General features: G+C 40.8%; 1 long non-coding RNA gene across 1 annotated transcript; it reads right to left on the bottom strand.

Annotated features, from left to right (window-relative positions):
* Positions 1-5,977: 5,977 nt before the first annotated feature.
* LOC144296519 (uncharacterized) lies at positions 5,978-22,964 on the bottom strand. The gene is made up of 4 exons (XR_013363617.1): positions 22,843-22,964; positions 22,625-22,766; positions 16,056-16,182; positions 5,978-6,590 (listed from the first exon to the last, which is right to left on the bottom strand). It is a non-coding gene; the product is annotated as an uncharacterized LOC144296519 (long non-coding RNA).
* Between the last annotated feature and the right edge of the window lie 367 nt (positions 22,965-23,331).

Genomic DNA, 23,331 nt, shown 5'->3' with positions numbered 1-23,331 from the left:
CAACGGGCTGTGGGCAGATCCTTGAGCAAGAATGAGTCACCCACTGTGTCCTCCTGCCATGCTTAAGGACCAGAAGACCTCCCCTCCTCCAGGAAGGCCTCCCGACTGTTGCAGTTCATAGTTCTGTCTTGCTTTCTGGTTTTAGCTGTCCAGGGTGCAGATTCCTGTGCTTCCTAGGGATATCTTTGCACCTTGCTGTCTAGGGTCATTTATTCATCTTTTTAGGTGCTCACCACCTTTGCTCCACATAAGTGGTGGGTACTTTGAGGGATGGGGCATTGCATTGCACTTGTTCTTCATCTCACCCTGGTCTGTGCAGAGTGCCTTCCTGTACACACACACTTACACGCACACTCACATTCATGCACACAATAATCCTCCCATTACCTTTGACCAGTAGCTACTGGATTATGAATGAATATGTACTGATTAGAATATTAATATTGCATGTAGAGAGTTTTTTATACTTTATAAAACACCTTCACATGCTTTATGCCACTTAATTTTCACAGCAGTTGGGGAGGAGGATGTGTTGCACCTTTTTGGTAGCTGAAGACATTGAAGCAGAGAGAGGAAAGATAGCATGTGGGACTTGGAGCTTTCTTTCTGAAAGTCAAATACTCTTAATTTTGTACACAAATATTCATAACAGCTTTATTTGTTTTAGACCCAAACTGGAAGCAACCAAAATATCCATCCGTGTCCAGGTGACCGAACAAGCACATTGTACTCTACTCATACCCTGGAGTTCAGCGCTGCGACAACAAGAAGTGGACTACTGATACACTCAACATGAATAAATCTCAAAATTATTATACTGAAGGCAAAAAGCCAGAACAAAAAAAAAAAAAAAAAAAGAATTGATACTGTAGGACTCCATTTACATACAATTCTTAAAAATGGAAACTCCTGCACAGTGACAACAAGATCATGTGGTTGCCTGGGGATGGGAATGAGAGTCCAATATGATGTGACCAGCTGTAGCTGACTTGCTCACGGGAAGGCCGACCAGTGGGGCGAACACTCAGGCTCAGACCCACTCTCAGAGGAGAAGTCTCCCCCGCCCAGCAGCACTTCTCCTCGTAGGTGAGTGGAGCTGAGGCAGGGCTGGCTTGGCAGAGGCCAGGTGTCCAGTCTCTCAGACTACTCAGACCTCACTTCCTCTCAGACGAATGTGGGATTGTTTTGTCATAAAAATACAAATGTAGTCATAAAATATGTCTTTGTGGGGGAAAAAGTTCCCAGGCCTAAGAATGTGTGTGTGTATATGTGAGACAAGCTAAGACAGGTGTCCCCCCCCACCCCCCTCCACCCCCCAGCCCCGGCCCCGAGGCCAGCACGGCCAGGTGTGATCTCATGCTAGCCTACAACATGGAGGGGGCTCTGAAAGGCCAGTGGCATCTGATACCCTCCATATCAGGCTTAGAAGAGTTTTCCAAAAGGCTTTGCATTCCCTGGGTCAAGAGCTCATTTTTTCCCCCAAGAAACATGTGTATTTCAGCAGAAATTTAATCCCTGGGGTTCTAACTCCTTCACACTTACATCAGTTAAAATGGCATTTCTGAAGAGACATGTGATCCTGTAGAAGCCTCTGGAGACTAAGCTCAGCTTGGTATTCCTTCTCATTGCTTGACCTTAAACAAAAAAAAAACAAAAAAAAAAAAAAAAAAAAAAGAGGAAGTCACGTTTCGTTTTTAAAATGATCTTGACAAAGTCTTTCCTTCAAATTGGCCTGAGTTGAATCTTTTTCTCTCACGGATTCTTTTGCCACATTGTCCTATTGTATGATGGAAGCAGCTGTCAGAGCTCAGGTTGTGGACTGTAGGCTGTGTCTCTGAGTTCAAGCTGCCCGGCTCCATGAGAGAGCTGACCCGAGAGGGGCTGGGCCTCCACACGAGAATCAGACACATTTTTTGGTTTTTGTTTTTATTGTTTTTTTGTTGTTGTTGTTCTGGAAGGACCCTAGAAATTCTCTCTCAATTCCTTGCTCCCCCTTCTAGAGATGAGGAAACGGATGTTCAGGGAGGAGGCCTTTCTAGAACTACACAGATAATTAATAGACTTACTTTGGGCACCTGGGTGGCTCAGTGGTTGAGCATCTGCCTTCATTCAGCTCAGGGTGTGATCCTGGAGTCCTGGGATTGAGTCCTGCATCAGGCTCCCTATAGGGAGCCTGCTTCTCCCTCTGCCTGTGTCTCTGCCTCTCTGTGTCTCTCATGAATAAATAAAATCTTAAAAAAAAATTAATAGACATTCTCCTTTTTTGAGAACCCAAACTGCCAGACATCACGCTAAATGTCCTACATTTATTATCTTATTTACCTGTTCAGCAGTTCATGAGTAAGTCATTGTCATCCCCATTGTGCTGAGGAGAGAAAGGAGGCCTGGTGGCATTGGCCAATTTGTCTCAGGTCTCGCAGCTTCCGTGACAGGATGGAGATTAAAACCACGTGCTCAAGTTTGTTGCTCGTGAGTGTGCTATTCAGCTCCTGCAGGTCGTGGAGGGGGGTTGGGGCAAGGGCCCAGGGCTTCTAACACCTGTCTTCTAATAGCTTTTGTGATTTTGACCTTAAGGATATTTTATAAAATAACTAGACTTCAGTATGTATGTCTAGTTCCTAAAGATTTAAATCTTTTCGTCTAATTTTGGTGTTCTGCGAACTAATAGTGGGTGATATTGTTACATGTTTCACCATCCTGTTTTCTTTCTAGGTCATTCGAGCCCCTCCATACTTCCACCTCTTCTGTCTCTGTCTCCTGCTAGCACTCAGTTCTCTCTTCCTTTTAGAAATAATTGTCAAGAAGGGATCTACGATTGGTGATTGATAACTCAGTGTGAATGCAAGCCAGTTGGGACCTTTGTAGGGTGGAATGAAGACATTTTTAAGGAAGAAAGAAAAAGGCAAGGAAACTACATTCACAGGCATTTTGTATCCGATATTGTGCTAGATCCTATCACATAACTTGACTTCTAAAATGCTCCCCTCATCTGCTCCCCTGTTTATAGCCAAAGACACTGAAGTTTAGAAAGGTTAAGTAACTTGCCCTCAGTTATCATGTAATGACTTTAATTTGTGGGATTCTTTCCAGTGTACTATTAACTAGAAGGGGAGGATTTTAAGGTGATAAGGTCGGAGGGAGGGGCTTCTTCATGTCCTTGAATCAATTGTGAGAGGCTGACCTCTACTGGAGCATATGGCACTTGAATACCAAAAAGAAGAAATCATTTTCTTAGCTTCAAATGATCTTTTCTCACATTTCGGGGGATATCTATTTAACATAGGTTTGCCACGTGCCTCTGACCTATGAAATATGAAATACCCAGCTCAATGCAAAAGTAAAAGCAAATACACATCGATTCAACCCTGTAGGCCATAGTGTGGTCAGCTTCACCTGGGAGGTTTTACCAAATAGCAGTAGACAGTGTTTCTTCTAGAAGTACTGGAAGATTAAGGTCTAGCCAAGGAGCAATTCTCCTCCAGGTATCTCCTCCTCATATCATATTCCTAGTTTTGTGATATGCATATCTGCATCCTGTGTCATTATTTTGTCCCATTGTCCATTTCTTTTCATGCAACGTTGATTCTTTAAACTGCTACCACCGAGAGGCACATAAAATGGGTCTGAGACATAGAGAACCAACTCTTATGAATGTTTTATTTACTTATCTATCATTGTTATCAGTAAGTAGCCTTCTCTCCTGTCTCTGGTTACCTTTTTCACTTAGCTGGCTAACTGACAATTAGATGAAGGATGGAAATAAATTGGCAGATTGCCTTTAGCTGCTAGACAAGGGTTCTTTCTTTCTGTGGTTTAGTTTCACAAAGGGTTTTGTAGGCATTGGAAGTTTTGGTACAAAGCCGCTTGGTCTAAAGGTTGCAGCTCAGAAGGGTGAATGAAGAGGTCAGTGTCCTTGGCCTCACGCTGCCAGTATTTGATATGATGAAGTCACTTATACCGAATGTTGTCCCTTTCCTGTCCTTGGAATAATTATTTTGAAATATAGTAGTTATTATTTTATATTTTATTTGGAAACAAGTCCCAACTTCCCAGAGAATGTGCCTACTGGAGTCATACGGCACACAGACAGGTTGGACAGCATCATTTGGCAGCTCAGGATCAGGTACAAAAATCACTCTGCATAGAAGAGAAGCAGTTTTCTATTAATTCACAATGTTTTTATTGTGCTTTTCTTATTATAAAAGTATTTCATGCAGAAAATTCGAAAAGTATAGATAAACGACAAAGAAATACATAAAAGCCGCTTGAATCTTGTCACCCAAAGATATCCACTGATAACATTTTACATGATTCTTTTTATTTTTTATTTTTTTTCTTTAACCTTTTTAAATGCATATTTTAGCATAGGCAATATTGCACTTTTCACAATATTTTTTAAATTTCTTTTTCTTTCAGCAGTATATTTGAATATCTTTTCATGTCAGAACGATCTTTAGAATATCATATTTCACGGTTGCATAATATTTTGTTATATAGGTGTATCGTAATTTATTTAACTATTTTCTTTTTTAGGGATATTAATTTATATCTAACATTTTGTCATTTTAAACTCTTCTGCCCTAAACATTTTTGTTGCTAAGCCTTTGTGCACATTCATGATTTACTCCTTAGGATTAAGTTTAAGAGTGCAAAAGATTTAAGGTTTATGATATTTGCTGCCCAACTGACTCTAAGAAAGTTTTATCAGTGTACACTTCTGCCCATTGAATCATACCTGGGATGATATTAGGGTGATAGGTTATTTTAAAACTTTGCCAAATGGACAGATTAAAATAGTGTCACATGCGCATTTAAATTTCCTTATTACTAAAATTAAATAGTTTTTGGAGTTTTACAACATACTTCTTGATTTTTTAACCTTTTAAAATCCTTTGCTTTAATTTGTGTATATTCACATACACAAATATATAAAGCATGGGCTCTGGAGACAAACTGCCAGGGTCTAGCCCAAGCTAGAAAGACCAACTTCAAGATTATAAGAATATTAACTCTTTTTTTTTTTCCTGGGTACTTTTGGGTGCGATTTTCTACATTTCTACATTTAAAAGCTTATGTTAGTGTCTGTGTTGACTACTCTCTATTTTCCCCTTCAGGTTCACTCCCTCTCCTTTTACAGCTGCTCTGGGCCACAGGAGGCTGCAGGAAAGGGCTGCATAACCTTCTTGGTTTTGGTTGAGTCCAGCCAATGGCCAGCAGTGAAAGGGAAGTGGGGGAGACTGGTAGATTGCAGAGAGCAGCTAGGCTGAAGTTTGGATTGAATTCCATACCTACTGGGAGACTGAGAAGGATTTTAGGTTGGGGAGGAAGATGATCACAGATCAGAGTGGCAAATGAAGATGGTTAATTTGATGGCACTGGATAGGCTAGAGGAAGGCTGAAGGCAGGTAGCCCCGTGGGGACTGCTGGAACTGCAATGATTACACTGTGTGTGCTGACTGCGAGGGAGGAAAAGAGATTTAAGAGACATTTCCAAATCAAGTAGACTGATCTTGGGGGTGGATATTTTAAGGAACTGAATAGTAGCACTGCTAGTATATAATACTGGCTGCTGCCTTTCTAGAGTGACATACCACAGTGGTCTTTGCAGGGAGATCCTGCCTGGTGGCTAACGTCCTGTTACTAAAGCCAAACACTGCTTCTGTATTTTCTCTTTTGCTTGATTTCCAGGCCTTAGAATATTATACGGTCTTAAAAACGTATACTTAAAATAACAACGACTAATTTCTTTTTTTTTTTGGCACTTACATATTATCTCATTTAATATTTTTATTCCTAGTTGGCCTAAATATTATTGAAGGATTAGGTGAAAATTCCAGTGGGAGGTGGCCTGGAATGGTGGTGAACATGGGTGGGCGGGGGAAGGGGTAGGGGTAGGGGTGGGTGGGCGGGGGAAGGAGGAGCTCCTTCCAAGCAAGGTGGGGCAGCTATGTGTGTTTTCCTTTTACAGACTCTCCAGAATGCTTGTGTGTTATGCTTTGGTTACTTCTTTATCTTCTAAATGGTTTCCTTGGAAATATGATCTCCTCTGGGTAAAGCAAGATGAAAAGGTGGAGAGGAGAGGGAATTAACTTACTTTGAGGCACATGGTAGATTCAGCCTTCTTTACCATTGGAGCTACTTTTTCTTAGGCACTTACCAAGATAGTAGCTTTGGTCTTATAATTTAGCAATGATAATTGTATTGACTACTCACATTGGAAGTGACTTTAGATATTGTAATAAGCTCTTTATTCTGCCCATGAGGAAAACAAAAAGAGAAGTCCCCCTTCTTTATCCTCTTGGTCTCTTCAGACTGGAAATCTTTTGGTTTCTGTGAATTTGCTCCATTAAATTAGATAGCCTGGAAGTGCCTGGTAAAGTGTGACAATCTCATCATGCGCTCTGGAGCTCTCCTTTAGCCTGTTGGTGATTTCACCATGTTGATAGCACCTTCAGATTTTATAGTTGCTTTTATTTCTGAGGGTGTTGATTTTGGTGAGGCTTGGAGCATGTTGGCTCCATGCAGGGAGCAAGTGATCTTTGCTCAGCAGGATTCAATAGGTGAAATGGAGAAGGAAGTTCAAATATGAGCTGTGGGACAAAAAGACAAGATTTTATCTGGGAAGGCCCCTTCAAGTAGCAGAAAGTCTGCAGGATTACCTCATTTCCAGTAGAAAATACTCACAGGACTGGAACGCTCTTCACTTTGCCGTGGTTTTAGATTTTTCTTATTTGTATATTTCTTCATTCTCCAAATTTTCTGTCACAAAGGTCTTACTTTGGTATTCAGAGAAATTTATTTTATATATATGTATCAATATGTGTATCACAATTTCTAAAAGGGAAAATGTTTGGGGGCTGTAGCTCTGAAACCTTTGTGGGGAATTTTCAAGAAGATTGAAAGGAAAGCCCTAACCAGCATTTCCTAAAGTGTTCTGTGGGAAGCAATCTTGGAAAAACCATTCCCTGGCCAAATACATTTGGAGTGATGTGCTCCAGCCTCTTTTTGGAGACTTATAATGCCCATTAAGAGCTCTGGAACTTTCTGCAGGAAAATGAAACAAAACAGAAAATTCTGTCCCAATTCTTTTAACTCAGTGTTTCTAAACATGTTTGACTTAAAACTGCTTTTCAGCAAGACCACTATTTTGTGAAATGTACTTTGGGAGAGGGCCCATTAAGAGAGTTCCACAGAAACTCTCTTTGAAGCCCCTGGATCTCAGGATAAGACTCTGGAGCCTGAGGCAAGCCAAACTGTGATGTCTCCTCTCCTTTGTTGGTGTCTAGGTGAACACCAGCTCAAGTGGGTATTAGTCTGAAAGAGGAGAAAAGAAGTCCTGAAAGCATACAGCTTGGAGTAGGAGGGGAGGCAGGTTAATGAGGAAGGTCCCACTAATGGCCTCTTGGCAGGGGGTGCAATTGCATTAGAGGAGCTGGGAGGGCCTCCTCCTCCCTTCTTCTCCCCCCCCCCCCCCCCCCCCCCCCCGCCCCCGACTTCTTGAGTCATCTCCCAGGAGCCCGGCTGCAGCTGCTTCCTCAGCCAGGAGGGGGCGCCTCCCTTCTCTGTGAGACCCCGAGAGCTGGAATCTGCGTGTGTTGAGTCTATCCTACCTGTTCAGCACTCTTCTAGGTGCTGTGGGGCTGCTGGAGAGATAGCTTCCCTGTTCCCTTACCAAACTGACAGCCTAGTTAAGGACAAAAGGCATACACATAGGTGGTGTTGGAAAATATAAGATTAGGAGTGTGTGCTTTGTCACGTGATACAGATTTCAAGGTATCTATGCATTTAGAGAAGAAGAGTACATCAGTGACCTGGGGTGATTGGGAAAGACTTTCCTAGTGGAGCAGGAAGTAGGGCCTGAGGAATGAATAGAACTTGAAAAGGTAGAGATAAGATGGGAATTGCCTGTCATGCAGGGGAAAGGCCTGGAAGAAACATGAGTTGTCTAGAGGCAGCAATACTGAGCCCATCAGGAGACCTCAGGCCACTCTGGAAGGTGCTACACTCAGCAGAATGTTCAGTTAGGTTATCAGGGTGATGGTAGACATGAGTGTACACTCAGTCTCCCTGAGTTCTTCAATGACCACCCCAGTCTCTTCTCTGCTGTGACAGTTACGGCCAAGTAGCCCATTCATTATTCATAGTTCTTAGCTTGCTCTTACGTACTGTGAACATATCTTGTTTCCTAAGGGAGGGGGTATGAATTCTTTGAAGGCAGGACAAAATGGTCTTATTCTCTGCCTCCCCTTTCTTTTCTACTCATTTGCCCTGAGCATGTCACACAATGCTTGGCATAGAGTATGCATTTTGCAGGTGTCTGCTGATAGACCAGTTGGGTTCTGAATGAAACTTATTGCTTTGCTGTACAATTGTGACCTCATTAGGTCATCATTGAGTGCTGGTGTCCCCATTTCACTGGAGGTGGAAGGTGAGGAAAGGTAATCAATACATACTCCAAGGGTGCACAGCATCAGGTAGCTAGGGAGCTTCACTTAAAATCTAATTCTCTTTAGGTTGTCTGCTCAAGTCAATGTAAGTAGAAGCACTGAGTCCTGTCCTCAGTCTAGTTTGGGGTGTGTGTGTGTGTGTATGTGTGTGTGTGTGTGTGTGTGTGTGTAGAGGCAGGCATGGAAGGGCAAGGAGAAGGTGCAGAAACAATGAAGACATGTCATACCCTCAAGAGGCTTATACTCTGGTAAGAAGAACCAGGATGAATGCTATCATTTGCAAAGGACTTACCCGCCAGCCTTCTGGGGTGTAAGGGTAGGAGGGGCCGATTCAACTACTTGTAGGTTGTTACATGTTCAAGGAAGATGAGTTAGAGTCTCTTGTGTTGCTTACCATAGAGCCTGTTTTCTTACAGAGGCTGACTAGCCTGCAGCCTCCTGGGCCTTAGTCTTCCTTCCCCTTGTGCCCTGACTGAGGCCATGACCAGAAGGTCCTGCCACTGCTTGGCAATTCCAGAGCAGACCCTGTACCTCCAGGCATAGTCCACCAGATGGTGCAACACAAATGAAACAGCCATCGTGGAGGTTTATCCAGCTTATCAAATCTGAAATTGGACAGCGGTGGATAGGACTTTCTGGGAAGTTTCCACTTCTTAGTTCAGCCAGCATGGTATGAAAATGCACCCCTGAGACCTGAATAGAAAATTTGGAGTAGTTTTAGGGATTAAAAACTTGTGTGTGTGTGTGTGTGTGTATATGTGTGTGTCTTATATGTTGGCAGAAAGGAGGCACTTGCTTACGTGCGGATCCCTGAGGAGTCTAGAAAACCTCCTGCCCTCATCCCCAATATTTTTCCACCTCCTGGCTCAGGGCTACCCTTCCATGCTGCAAAATCGTAAAAGGGTTCAGGTGGTAATACGCAAGGGAGAAATAATACTGCCTTATATTTATATAGAACCATGTATGTACTTTCATATTTCTTATTTCTTTCCATCCTTCTCTCTTTCTTCCTTTCTCCCTTCTTCTTTCTTCCTCCCCCTCTCTCCTCCCTCCCTCCCTTCCTTCCTTCCTTCCTTCCTTCCTTCCTTCCTTCCTTCCTTCCTTCTTCCTTCCTTCTTTTTAATTTTAATTCAAGTGTTGTTAACATACAGTGTTATATTCATTTCAGGTGTACTATATAGTGACCTAGTAATTCTATGTTTTACCTGGTGCTTATCATGATAAATGCCTTCCTTAATCCCTATCACCTATTTCGCCTATCCCCCACCCACTTCTCCTTTGGTAACCCTCTGTTTGATCTCTATAATTAAGAGTCCGTTTTGCGGTTTGTTTTTCTTTTTGTTGTTGTTGTTTTCCTTTGTTTTATTTATTAAATTCCACATATGAGTGAAACTGTACGTTATTTGTCCTTCTCTGACTGATTTATTTTGCTTAGCATTATTCCCTCTAGATCCATCCATGTTTTTGCAAATGGCAAGATTTCATTCTTAGGGCTGAGTAATATTCCACTGTATATATACAACATCTTCTTTATCCATTCATCTATCAGACATTTGGGTTGCCCATAATTTGGCTATTGTAAACAATGCTGCAATAAACATAGGGGTGCATATATCTTTTCAAATTAGTGTTTTTATATTCTTTGGGTAAATACATAGTAGCAAAATTACTGGATCATATGTTATTTCTATTTTTAAATTTTTGAGGAACTGCACCAGTTTGCATTCCCACTAATAGTGCACAGGATTCATTTTTTTCTCCACACTCTCACCAACACTTGTTTCTTGTGTTTTTTATTTTAGCCATTCTGACAGGTGTGAGGTGGTATCTCATTGTGGTTTTGATTTGCATTTACCTGATGATTAGTGGTGTTGAACATTTTTTCATGTGTCTGTTGGCCACCTGTATATCTTCTTTAGATAAATGTCTGTTCATGTTTTCTGCCCATTTCTAATTGGACTCTGGTTTTTTTTTTTTTTTTTCTGGGTGAGTGTATAAGTTCTCTATACGTTTTAGATACTAACCGTTTACCAGTTATGTCATTTGCAAATATCTTCTCCCATTCTGTAGGTTGCCTTTTAGTTTTGTTGATAGTTTCCTTTGCTATGCAGAAGGATGTAAACCCAACCTACCTCTTTATTTTGATGTAAACCCAACATACCTCTGATTTCATTAAAACTTCAAAATAACCCTGTGAAGCAGGTGATGTTATAGTTATTTTATAGATGAGGAAACCAAGGGTCAGAGATAGAAGAGAGTTCCAAGATTATATACTTGGTTAGTGATGGAGCTGCTGGACAAAATGGAGGTCTTTATGTGTTGAATCTCTGCTTCCCTGGGCCGAATTCTCTCTTTAAATGATTAGGATCCATTTTTTTTTTTAAAAAAGGAGATGGTGAGAGGTAGGAGGAAGAGAAGATTGGAGGAGGTCAAGCTCTTGATAGAAGAGAGAAAGGACTGTATAAGGGAAGACTAGGGGCTCAGAGACAAATGTGCTTCTACAAGTGTTCTCGGAGTGACTGTATGTGTGCATGTGTGTGTATATGTGTGTGTGTGTGCGTGTGTGTATGTGTGTGCGTGTGAGAGAGAGAGAGAGAGAGAGAGAGAAAGAAGCATATTCAGTATGCATCCATGAACACAGAATAAGCATTACCTTATGTAGATACCTTATTATCCAACTTGGTTGTAATGGACTTTGACTATAATAGTGAAATATACTAGAAAATCAAGTTCCAAACAAGAAATAATAGAAAATAAACAGAAGCTCCTTCTGTGTTAAATCAAGGCTGCACCAATTTCCCAATGCAGCATAGGGCAAGGCCTAGGAAACATGGTTCCATGCCCTTTCCTGTTTTCCTCCTTGAGCTGTTTGTGCCCTTCCCTTTGCAGCGTCCACATAGGGAGCCTATTGTAAGCCCTTCATCACACATGCTCTGCATTTCTCGTTCCTGCCTTCCCTTCAGTAGTACCTGTGACTGTCACAGTTTCTGGAGCCAGCCATGTGATCAACAGATCCTTCATAATTATTTGTGCTAAATGCATTAGTGAATGGTAATTATTTAATGGGCCACTCCTTTTGAGTAACACGGAAGTGAAGAATTTATTTCATTCAAAGCTTTATGCACAATTTAAAACAAAGCAATATGGAGATTCCAGGCAGATACTGGATAGGTCTTCAAGGCTCCTGGAGACTTCTCAGAATCCTGAATATCACTCCAATGGTCTATGTAACCTGTCCATTGAGTCAGCCTGTAACCTGCCCATGGAGATGTTTTCTAGTAGGGCGTTGCATTTAACCAGCCCAAATCCTTCTTGTCTTCTCCTTTCTTTCTTGTTTTAGTGCCTCTGGTCTAGTTAAGACTCTCCGAGCATCCAATCTGGATTATTGCATTAATCTCTGTATTGTCCACTTTGTCTCTAGCCTCTTTGTACTTTTATCCCAGAGATGGCTTCCAGAAAATTTATTATAAAATGGATAGGATCATTTTACCTTCCTTCTTGAAAATCTTAAGGGCCTCCCCATTTCTTTTTCTTTATTTTTATTTTTTAAAGATTTATTTATTCATTACAGAGAGAGAGAGAGAGAAAGTGTGGGCACAGAATAGGGAGGGGCAGAAGGAGAGGGAAAGAGTCAAATAGACTCTGTGCTGAGTGTGGAGCCAACATGGGATTTGATCTCACAACCCTGAGATCAAGACCTGAGTCAAAACCGAGAGTCAGATGCTTAACTGACTGCGCCACCAAGGTGTACCCAATTTCCCTTTTTAAACAAAAGATATAATGAGATATAATTCATATGCCATAAAATTCATCCATTTAGATTACATAATTTAATGGTTTTTAGTATATTCGATGTAGCCTCACCACCGTTATAGACTGAACTGTGTGCCCCTAAAACTGTTATGTTAAAGTTTCAACCTCAGTGACTGTATTTGGAGACTTTTAATTGCTAATTAAGAAAAAAATGAGATCATATGGATGAGGCCTAATCCAATATGACTGGTGCCCTTATAAGAAGAGGGAAATTAGAACACAGACAACCCATGCACCAAGGGGCCAACATATGAAGACACAGAGGCCAAAGAAAGTCCTTAGAATAAACCAAACCTGCTGGCTGATATCTTGATCTTGGACTTCCAGCCTTCAGAACAAAACAAAACAAAACAAAACAAAACAAAACAAAACAAAACAAACAAAAACAATGTCTGTTGCTTCAGCACCCCCAGTCTGTGTATTTTGTTATGGAAGCCATAACAGACTAATACAACCACATTTAAATTTAGGACATTTTCATCATCCCCAAAAGGAAACATGTACCCATCATAGTCATGCCTCACTTTTCTCTATCTCTCCTAGGTCTAGGTAACCACCAATCTACTTTCTGTCCTATAGGTTTGTCTATTCTGGACATTTCACATAAATCAAATCATACAATATGTGGTTTGGGAAAAAACTGGCTTCTTTCACTTAGCGTAATGTTTCACTGTTCATCTGTGTTGTAGCGTGTGTCAATACTTCCTTTCTTTTTGTTGCTCAGTGACATTCCATTGTGTGAACATAGCACATCGTATTTATCCATGCATCAACTGGTAGGCCATTTGGATTGCTTCCACTTTTTGGCTATGAATAAATCTCTTATTGAACATGTAATGAAATTGTACATGAAATGTACAATTATTTTGGTGTGGACATATGTTTTTATTTTTCTTGTGAATATACCTTGGGGTGAAAATGCTGGGTCATATGGTAACTTTATCTTTCACATTTTGAGAAACTGCCAAACTGTTTCTTGAAGTGGTTGTGCTATTTTGCATTCTTATTAGCCACAGGTTAGGTTTTGAATTTCTCCATGTTGCTGACAATACTTGTCATGGTTTGTCTTTTTGATGATAGTTATTCTAGTGGGTATGAAGTGATATCTCTTAGGGTTTTGCTTCACGTTTGTCTAATGGCTAATTTTTGTTTTGCTTTGAACATCTTTTGATATGTTCACTGGCCATTTTTGTACTTCTTTGGGATAAGTCTGTTCAGATGTTGTATATATCTTAAGTGGCTTGTCTTTTTATTATTGAGTAGTAAAGATTTATTATATATTCTGGTAATAAGTCCCTTATCAGATACATGATTTACAAATGTTTCCCCTTCTTGGGGATTGTCTTCTTACTTTCTTAATGGTATTTTTTTTTTGCAGCCAAAAGGTTTTTAATTTTAATGAGGATTTATTTATTTAATTTATTTTTGTGCTTTTGGCATTCTGTCTTTTAAGGAACCATTACCTGATCCAAGATCATGAAGATTTACTCCCATGCTTTCTTCTAAGAATTTTACAGTTTTAGTTCTTAAAATTTAGGTTTATGACTTATTTTGAGTTAATATTTCTGTATGGTTTTAGGGAAAGTGTGCTACTTCATTCTGTTGCTTTTAGATATTTAACTATCCCAGAATCATTTGCTGAAAAGATTTCTTTCTCCATTTAATTATTCTGGCATGCTTGTTGAAAATAAATTGACCATTAATACAAAGATTTATTTCTGGGTTCTCATTTCTCTTCTGTTGATCTATAATGCCTGTATTTATGCCAGTGCCACGCTGTCTCAAGATTACTAAAATTTTATTTTTAAAGATTTATTTATTTATTTTCAGAAGGAAGGAGAGAGAAAAAGAGAGTGCATATGCAGCAAGGAATGGGCAAAGGGAGAGAGAGAGAGAGAACCTCAAGCAGACTCTGCTGAGTGCAGAGCCCAACATGGGGCTCCATCTCACGACCCTGAGATCATAATCTGAGCCTAAATCAAGAGTTGAATGATTAACTGACTGAGCCACCCAGGTGCCCCATGATTACTATAACTTTAGAGTAAGTTTTGAAATAAGGAATGATAAGTCCTCCAACTTTGTTTCTATTTTTTAATACGGCTTCAGCTATTCTAGATTCTTGTATTTCCATGTAAATTTTAGGATCAGCTTGTCACTTTCTACAAAGAAGCACCTGGAATTGTGATAGAATTATATTGAATTTGTATAACAGTCTGAAGAGTATTGCCATCCTAACAATATTAAGTCTTCTGATCCATGAATATGGAATGCCTTTCCCGTTATTTAGAACTTCTTTAGTTTTTTCCAATATTATTCTATAGTTTGCTGTGTATAAGACTTCCATTTCTTTGGTAAATTTTTTTCCCCAAGTGCTTTATTTTTTTATTCTATTGTATAGGGAATTAAAAAAAATTGGTTTTGGCATGTTTATTGTTAATTCAGAGATACAATTGAGTTTTGTATATTAATTTTGTATCCTGCAGCTTTGCTAACTTGTTTGTTCAAATAATGTTTTTAGTGGATTCCCTAGTGTACAAGATCATGCTATCTATGAATAGAAAATAGTTTTACTTTTTTTTTTTTCTAATCAGGATGTTTTGTCTTCCTTCCCTCCTTCCTTCCTTCCTTCCTTCCTTCCTTCCTTCCTTCCTTCCTTCCTCCCTCCCTCCCTCCCTCCCTTCCTTTTCTTTCTTTCTTTCTTTCTTTCTTTCTTTCTTTCTTTCTTTCTTTCTTTCTTTCTTTCTTTCTTTCTTTCTTTCTTTCTTTCTTTCTTTCTTTCTTTCTTTCCTTTTTTCTTTCTTTCTTTCTTTCTTTCTTTCTTTCTTTCTTTCTTTTCTTTTTCTTTTCTTTTCTTTCTTCTTTCTTTCTTTTCTTCTTCTCTTTCTTTCTGTCTAAATACCCTATCTAGATTTGTGTGCATCTGGAAAATGAATAAGGGTAATACAAAGCCCAAAGGAGAAGAAAAGGAGAGTGGCTATTTAACATTGTCTTGGAAAATTGCCTATAAGAGATGGGCCCTTTGAGTTTTCCTTCTAAATCACCTAGCATAGGAAGCTAGAAGGATAGGTAAGGCACTTTTAAAAAAGCAAAATCCCTACTCATTAGGAGGAGTTTGAATTTGACTGGATTGTGTCTCTATGTTGTTTTGGTCTGCCAACATCTTTTACTTTATTTTCTAATCAAAAGTACCACTTTCATTTGGGGGAATATCTCCTCCTACATTTGTCATGTTCAAGAGAAGCAGTAATTATAGTACTTACCCACTTATCCTTACAGATGTGAGCCTGTTCAGCTCTTCCTTCATATGCTGTGTTCATATGAAAAACATCAATTTTACTGTATTCATATGAAAAACATCTTTTTTCCTTCCTTAGGTCAAAGTTTGTTTCTGTTAATTGCAATAAAAAAATCCCTAGATACCCAGACATATGTGGTAGATGTCTCTTTAAAACTTTATCATAGCTGCTGCCCCTACCCACCAACATGTGATAGCATTGCTGGTCAAACAACATTGATAATAAAGCACAATCTATTCTACATTCAAAGGTAGTAAAAAAGAGAAAGATTCTAAACTGAATTTAAGAGAGCTTGATACTATTGATCCTTTAAATGCTAGTACAGAGGAAATACTGAAAGAATACCTGGATGCCCAAAGGTCCAAATTTAGAATTTGAATAGGGCCTGGAAGGAGAGTGGGAAGGGGCTAAGCTTATTTCCTTAAATTACCCTAGAGAGGGAAACAAAGTGCTAACTGTGAAGAAGAAAGCAGCATAAGAAAACGATTCACAGGGGCACCTGGGTGGCTCAGCGGTTGAGCATCTGCCTTCGACTCAGGTCGTGACCCTGAGATCCTTGATGAGTCTGCATCGGGGTCCGCACAGGAAGCCTGCTTCTCCCTCTGCCTATGTCTCTGTTTCTCTCTCTGTGTTAAAAAAAAAAAAAAAAAAAAAAAAAAAAAAAAAAAAAAGACGATGCACATACCAGCGAAGCAGGTTCGGTGCCCCACTGTTTGCTCCTTAAATCCTACAGGGCTGGGATTACACCCCCTCCACCCTCCCGCCAGCACAATCTGTGCCAAGCCTGATTGATGCTACACTTAGCGTCAGGGCTATGGCCTGGCAGTTGGAGCGCCCCCTGCTGGCAGGTTTCCCATTGTGCTGCCCTACTCCGGGTTTTTTCCTCCCTGACTTTCCTCCTGACCCATCTTTCCAACCCAGCTTCCCTCTCAGCCACTGTCTGTCCTCTGTGCTCTGTGAGGAGCACAGAGCTCCTTTTCTGTTCTGCCCCTACTCTAGTCTCTCAGAGATGGCAGGACTCTGTATTCCCCTCTGGCAGAAAAGGAGGTAAGTCTTTCAGTACCTCTCTCCAGAACCCTCCCTCCAAATAAAACCAACCTGATCTCAGTTGGCAAACAAGATTTCTGTTGGTTAGCTTTTTCATTCAGTGCTTCTTGGGGCTCAGAAAGCAGAGGATCTCTGCATCAAAAAACAAGGTCTAGTTTTATAATATCAAGATGAGAAGGGGCATACTGAGTTGTTTGACTTTCCTTGCAGAGGAACTGGATGAAGTCCCATACACTTTCAAGTCCTCAGATATCTCAGTGGGGGACTCCAATCGACTTCATGTTCTTATGGCTATAGCTCCATAATGTGCTACCACCACCAGAGCATGTGCTCTTTCATCCTCTTCCCCCATTCCTTCTACCCCAATTGCCTCACCTGTCTTTAGGAAGAAAATCCCCCTTATTCTTCAGTGAACTTACTCCATGGCTCCAGCTGCCCTGTCTTTCCCTTCTTACCCCCCAGACACATGCTGTAACTTGAAGTTATGTTGTCATGGTCTCCTTCATGAGCAACGCTAGACCATCAGCCTTCCCTGTGACAGTATATTTTTCGGGATTTCAAATGTTGAGAAGACATATTAACCCTTTTGTGCAGAGCAAGTTTGACACATCTCCAACAAATAAATCTATTCATATCAGCAGATTCCTCCAACTTTAAAGGTGAGTGCACATGGCAATACATGCACAATCCTCATCACTCTCTTCTGAACATCTAGTGTCTGAACGTTGAGAAATGCAAACTTCACTTTTTCTTCTGTTTTTCAAAGATATTCATTGACTTGCACATGACAAGCTGTGCACTTCATAAATTCCTTAGAGATAAGGGAGGGAGAGTAGGGGTATATAAGTTTGACAGAATTTTTATTTATTTATTTATTTATTTATTTATTTATTTATTTATTTATTTATTTATATTTATGATAGTCACAGAGAGAGAGAGAGAGGCAGAGACACAGGCAGAGGGAGAAGCAGGCTCCATGCACCGGGAGCCCGACGTGGGATTCGATCCCGGGTCTCCAGGATCACGCCCTAGGCCAAAGGCAGGTGCTAAACTGCTACGCCACCCAGGGATCCCAGTCTGACAGAATTTAGAGAGCCATTCCAGAGTTTAGGAAATGAGTCCTAGTATTTCATTTCATTATTTTTATTTCATTTTTTAAAAAGATTTTTATTTATTTATTTATCCATGAGACACACACAATGAGAGAGAGAGAGAGGCAGAGACACAGGCAGAGGGAGAAGGAGGCTTCCTGCAAGGAGCCCGATATGGAACTCGATCCTGAATCCCAGGGTCACACCCTGAACCAAAGGCAGATGCTCAACTGCTGAGCCACCCAGGTGTCCCTAATTTCATTACTTTTAAACAAAGACAAAGATAGAATTCAAGAAGATGGAGGCCAAAAATGACAGTGGAAGAAGATGGACAAAATGTGACCAGTTTTAAGAAAGCCTTTTTTTAATACTATAAGGCCATCTAAAAGTCCTCTAACAAAATATACCACTTTTTTGATAGTGCGGGAAGGATTTTTATAACAAAGTGAAAAAGCAGCATTTAAAAAAATGAGAATGATTGACACATATATTTGCATAAGACAAACCAATTCATGTTGGAAAGATTCAGAATACTTTAAATTGAGGGACAATTGGTATTTATTAAAACCTTATTATACATTAAAGTTTATATCTGAGGATTTCACATATATAATCTTACTGAGCACCCAGGATAATCTTATAAAATTGTCATCATTATTCTCATTTTACAAACGAGCAAATTGAAGCTTGAGTCAATTAAATTCTTTCTTCAAAGTCAAAGTGAAGAGTCAGATGAAATCCTTTCTAATGTTCTCTGCCCACCACCCCTTCCCCAGCTGTATTTAGGTATAATTGATAAATAAACTTGGAAGACATTTTAAGTATGCAACATGATAATTTAAGGTATATGTACATTGTGATAGAATTCTACTCCCCATCAAGTTATTTAACACATCCATTACCCCACATATTTACCTTATTATTTTTTGGTGAGAATATTTAAGTTCTACTCTATGAGTAAATTTTTAAAAAAAGATTTATCAGCAGACTCCCTGCTGATCCTGGAGCCTGACTGGGGCAAGGAGGGGGGCGGTGATGGGGTGAGGTGGGGAGGTGGGGTGGGGGGGTGGGGAGAGGCTCAATCTCATGACCCGGACACCTGAGCAGAAACCAAGAGTGGAATGATTAACCGACTGAGTCACCCAGGTGCCCCTCTAAGTGAATTTCAATTACAAGTACAAAATACAATACAGTGTTATGGTAACACTAATGTTAGATCCTCAGACCTAATCATCTTATTACTGAAATCTATATCTTTTTACCAATATCTCCCTATTGCTCCCACTGGTGCCTGGCAACCACTCTTCTACTCTCTGGGTCTGAGTGAAACTTTTTCTTTCTTTTTCTTCTTCTTCTTCCTTCTTCTTCTTCTTCTTCTTCTTCTTCTTCTTCTTCTTCTTCTTCTTCTTCTTTTTTTTTTTAGATTCCACATATAAGTGATACCATCTTCCTAATGTTCATGAACTGTTGCAAAACCAGTACAATTACTAACATCCAACAGAAGCCAAAGGAAATAACTGACAATGAAAAATGAGCAGAACCCTTTCTCCAGCGAGGAGGAGTACTTGTAGGCAGGCAATTATACTGTTGCCTAGGGGAAAACAGAAACTTTCTCCAAGGATGGTGTACAGAACTCATTTGCCCAGGCCGTGGGGTTTCAGAGGGCCACTAGATCCAGGCTGAGCTCATGACGATCCATCAGGCAGAGGCGAGGACTCTAGGAGAAGGGTACATGCCCACTACATCACAGAGAACAGTATCTGGACCAGTTGGAAATGTGGCAGAGCTATGCATGACCCAAGAACTCAGCTCACTAACTGTTCTGTCTTATGGTGACCTTGTAAAAGGTGCAAGTTTTTTTTCTTATCATGTGGAAAATGAAAACAAAGTAAAAGTATGCACACTTATAGAACTTGTGCCTACAAGTGTCTGCCCACCCTGCAGTCTGAGATGATGTGCTCCAGCCAATGCTGCAGAGCTCACCAGGATTGGCATGCAGGGGCCTTACTCCTCTTTGCTGGCCTTCCCTGTCTGGTTAAGTTACCCCAGGGGATACCCCTCTTCTCTCCCAACCACACCCTACTCCTGGCCATATTAAACTACTCTGAATGCAACCCCACCCTGAACCAAACATTTTCTTTATGCTCTGCTTATGCCCCTCTCCTGTCCATGGAGATGAACTCTTTATTTTAAAATAAGGGACAATGCTTCAAAAACAATTGTCTTACAGGGGCTCCTGGGTGATTCAGTTGGTTAAGCGTCTGTCTTTGGCTCAGGTCATGATCTCGGGGTCCTGGAATGGAACCCCACTTTGGGTTTCTTGCTCAGCAGGAAATCGGCTTCCTTCTCTCTCTCTACTCTTCCTGCCCCCCACTTATGGTCTCTCTCAAATAAAATCTTAAAAAAAAAACCAAACCCCCACAATTGTCTTAGAGAATGCAGGCAGTGTAATATCTCAGATTAGAGGGAAGATAACTGATGTGCAAGCTCTTTTTAGTTTGGATAGAACTGAGGGAGGATCATGGTGTGGGTTAGTGTAAGAGAACTCTATGGCCTAGGAATTAAGAGATCAAGATGTCAGGTCTGGCATTCAGGATTAATGGGTAATTTAAATGAGAGGTTTCTATAAAGTGAATCTATCTGATAGCATTTAATGAGAAGATAGGTAAGATCAAGCATGTGAAAGTATTAGGTGTGGTTCCAGGCACAAAAAACCTGGAGACACTGGTGAACAGAAGATGGGTTAGAAGTGGTGGAAAGAGAAAGATGGGCCCAAAAGGAGGCTATGCAATTGAGGACCCACTCATCTACTGGGTGGATTATTCAAGGGTAAACCCGAGGGCCTCAGAGAAATGGATGTTCTCAATGTGGACTCATTTCCTTAGTGTTCTTCCTTTGTCAGTTGAGTGGGCTTGATGGCCGTGGATGACATTGATTGCTCCAATGACACAAGTGCTTTGTTCTTCCAAGTGAAAAATAAGGTGAAGACTGATTCCTTGTCGAAGGCCACCTGATGATGATGGGAAGACCATGCTGTTTCCTTTCAGGCAATATAGGATCTGCCCCCAGGCTCCTGGAAAGCACTAGCCTGACTGTCCCAACTGCAAACTTAGGAAAATGAGGTCACCCTTGAGATGGTGGAACTCTGGACATCTAGGAATATCAGGCCAACAGCTCTCTCTGGCTCAGCTGTCACTTTTCCTTCTTTAGGATCATCCAGAGGAAGAGAATCCAGTAGTGGAGAAAAAAGAATTGCCCAAGTGTTAATTCTCTTTATATCAGGCTTGTGGACAGAGTTTTTGAGAAGGAAAGGCTTAATTGTCTCTTATCACATTACTCTGGAAAGTTTAGATTGCTGAGATGGTCTGCAGTTGACTTTTGAGGGAGTGATTGGTTTCACCATGGCAGGTGAGCTCTTGGACTTTAACTTTGGCTGAACAAGAGGGCACTAGAAGACTGTACTATTGGTTCTAGAATCTCTATATTGGAGAGGCCTTAGGTAGCAACCTTCTTATGAGCATGAGTTGGGGTAAGATAGAGGCTGCTCAGATGAATGGGGGGTCAGGGGAGTGAGTCAGGTTTAAGACACACTGCTTTCAAAGAGTATATTTCCCTGAGGTGGCTTGGGGATCATATTGTTTCTGATTATGGGAGAGGGCACGCAAACTCTGTCAGAACCTTCATGGTGTCAACTCTTACAAGGTGATGTGTTGGAGAGGTAGGGGCAGTTGCTTGTTGAAGCATAATGGGCAGTGCCTTGAGATGATGTGCATCTGTGCTTGATCAGCAAAGTTAGGAGATGTGGGTTGAAACCTAGAGTTGAAAACTAGGACTGAATCCTAGTTCTGCTAAAAGTCCTACCTTAGACAGATCAGACTCTCCTTTCTTTAGGCAGTGGATTAAATATGTTTAAAATGAGGAAAGTAATCTAGATCAGCACTGTTACATAGAAATACAATGTGAGAAGCATGGAATTAAATGTTTTATAGCAGCCACATTTAAAAAATAAAAAAAACAAGTCAATTTATATCCAATTTAACCCCGTATATCCAGATTATTACTGTTTCAACAGGTAATTAATGTAAACATTATTAGTGAGGCATCTGACATCCAATTTTGTATTAACTCTTCAAAATCTGGTGTGTAGGCTACACTTAATGACACATCACAATTGGACCAGCATGGTTCAAGTCTAGTGGTCCCACATGGCCAAGGGTTGCCATATTGGATAGCATGAATTTGGATGATGTCTAGAGGTCCATCCAGCTCTAACATCCTATGATTCCATGACAGGGCACACCTGAAATGCTTCGCCTTTTTCTTAACTATCCTTCTTTTGGGTTCTCATCTCTGGAGGACTCCAGTGTCAACCTGAACAGAAAGCATCATTTGTGACTAGACCCTTCTGCCCTAGATATGTATGCTATAGACCTCCCAGGAATAAAGCAATTAACTCTTCTACTTACCTTGGGAAATTGCTTTGAGATCCCATGTGAAAGGAGATGATACATACAAATGCAAAGTAATTAGTCCTTGAGCATTTCTTCTGACATAGTCACAGACGTAAGTGCAGTCTGTGATGCATGTTCCTGCCCAAAGCCTCAGGAAGTATAATTAACTATCTCCTGTAAAGTGTTATGAGATGCTCCAGATGAAAGGTGGCCAGAGAGAGCCAAACATCACCCGGAGCAACTTGATCATGCCCATCCCCAGTCAGCACCATTACAAGCTGGCACTGACGTCATTTCTGCAGTTAGCAGCTCTTCCACCTTGGGAAAGATGTAATAGGGGTGTTGAGGCCCCACTAGGTGATCCATTAAAAAAAGAAACACCCCCAGACTTTTGCTCAAGAGGCCTTGCATTCTTGTAGATTCTAAGAAGCAGACCCCATTTCCCTGAAATTGCACACACACTGCTTAATTGAGCTTACCTCTCCTCAAGCTGAAGTCACTTCTGGTAGTAGATGAGTCACAAATAGCTATGTGATTTCATTTGCACTTGATACTGGAGACTGGGACAGTTCTCAGGCCCTGAGACTTCACTCACCAGCTGCTGCCAGGTCCTTGACTTCCCTGTGAGAAAGAATTCAAGGATGAGTCAGAGTAAAGTACATCAGAAGAAGCTTCGTTGCAAAGTGAAAGTACACACTTGAGAGAAGGGAGTCTGGGCACACTCAGAGAATGTTAGTTGCCCCAGGTAGATGTGAGGCTCTGATCTTTGTGGGCAGTTACAATAAAGAGGTGGAATATTTTTGCAGGGTTGTGAGAATAGGCAGGACTTCCAAGAACTGTACGTGTCATTACGCATGCTCTATGCTAGTTACTATGCCAAATGCAGTCTAACTTTTTTTTTTTGCATATACTCTAAATGCATGATTGGTCCTCTGGATCCCTGATTGGAGGGGTGGAGGCATCATTCTTGGTCATTTACAGGTTAATTGGGTCTTTGTGCACATGTGCGCCAGAGTTTGAGCAACAGGTTACTTGTAGCCATGAGAAACCACAGGGCTATCACAGGATTTACTCATTTGTCACAAACACCCTGTCAGGTGACAGGCTCACCCTGTTCCCTGTCTTTTTTCCTCTTATGGTTACCCAATATTACTCAATTCTACCTGCCTCATCTCCCCCCTTCTGA

The sequence above is a fragment of the Canis aureus genome, chromosome 24 (genome assembly GCF_053574225.1).
Source record: "Canis aureus isolate CA01 chromosome 24, VMU_Caureus_v.1.0, whole genome shotgun sequence".
Lineage (NCBI taxonomy): Eukaryota > Metazoa > Chordata > Mammalia > Carnivora > Canidae > Canis > Canis aureus.
The sequence above is the reverse complement of the archived record's forward strand: the minus strand, read 5'-3'. Positions and strand labels throughout refer to the sequence as shown.